General features: G+C 49.1%; 1 protein-coding gene across 2 annotated transcripts in view; it reads right to left on the minus strand.

Moving 5' to 3' along the window:
• Positions 1–989, minus strand: part of LOC110032696 (beta-galactosidase 2-like) — a 35,213-nt gene that overhangs the window by 3,155 nt on the left and 31,069 nt on the right. The window lies entirely within an intron of this gene.

The following is a 989-nucleotide window of genomic DNA, read 5'->3' on the forward strand; positions in this document are numbered from 1 at the left end:
ATATCCCGCGCCGACTACTTCTCCGGCGTCGCGTCAGGCTTCTCCCGTGATCGGGATCTCCAGATACTGCTTCTCCAACTGACCGCGCTCTTCCTCAATCTGCGATACTGCTTCTCCCGCGATCTCCCGCGCTGACTCTTCTTCTGCGACCGAGCACAACCAGTTCCAGCCGTGCTCAATGACTCCGCGCTCAATGACTAAATACGGCCATGCCTGCAACTCCGCCTCCACTAGTGATGTCACTTCGAACCACCACTCCGCGGCTGGGTCTCCATTGCCCAACAATTCAGACAATAATTTTGTCCTCATCCCCAGCCACAAACTCACCGGCCAGATCAGTCAGTCATGATGCTTGTATGCGGCAAAGGCAAAGATGACTACCTCACTGGTGATGCTCCAGCTCCGATGATGACAAATCCGTCATACAAGACTTGGAAATCCGAGAATAATATGGTTATGGTCTGGCTTGTTAACTCGATGACACTTGATATTGGCGAAAATTTTCTTCTCTATGGCACGGCTAAGGAAATCTGGGATGCTGCCCGTGAAACCTATTCTAGTGCAGACAATACAAGCGAACTATTTGCTGTCGAGACCATTCTTCATGACTTTCGTCAAGGTGATTTCTCTGTCACCCAATACTTCAATACTCTTACTCGGTATTGGCAACAACTAGATCTATTCGAGGTGTACCCTTGGCAGTGTCCCGAAGACTCTGTCATATTTCGCCAAATCATAGAATAGAAACGCACCTTCAAATTTCTTCTCAACCTCAAATCTGAGTTTGACCAGACTCGCTCACGAATTTTGAATTCAAAACCTCTTCCAATAATTCGTGAAGCTTTCTCCGATATACGCCGTGAAGAGAGTCGCCAAAAGGTCATGTTAGGTGCTTCCTTGTCCACTACAGCTCTCGACGGGTCTGCAATTGCTGCTCATATTCCATCCACAGACAATCGTCAACGCCACGGCAGCCCCCGGTGTGGCCA

This window comes from Phalaenopsis equestris, unplaced genomic scaffold (genome assembly GCF_001263595.1).
Source record: "Phalaenopsis equestris unplaced genomic scaffold, ASM126359v1 Scaffold001009, whole genome shotgun sequence".
NCBI lineage: Eukaryota > Viridiplantae > Streptophyta > Magnoliopsida > Asparagales > Orchidaceae > Phalaenopsis > Phalaenopsis equestris.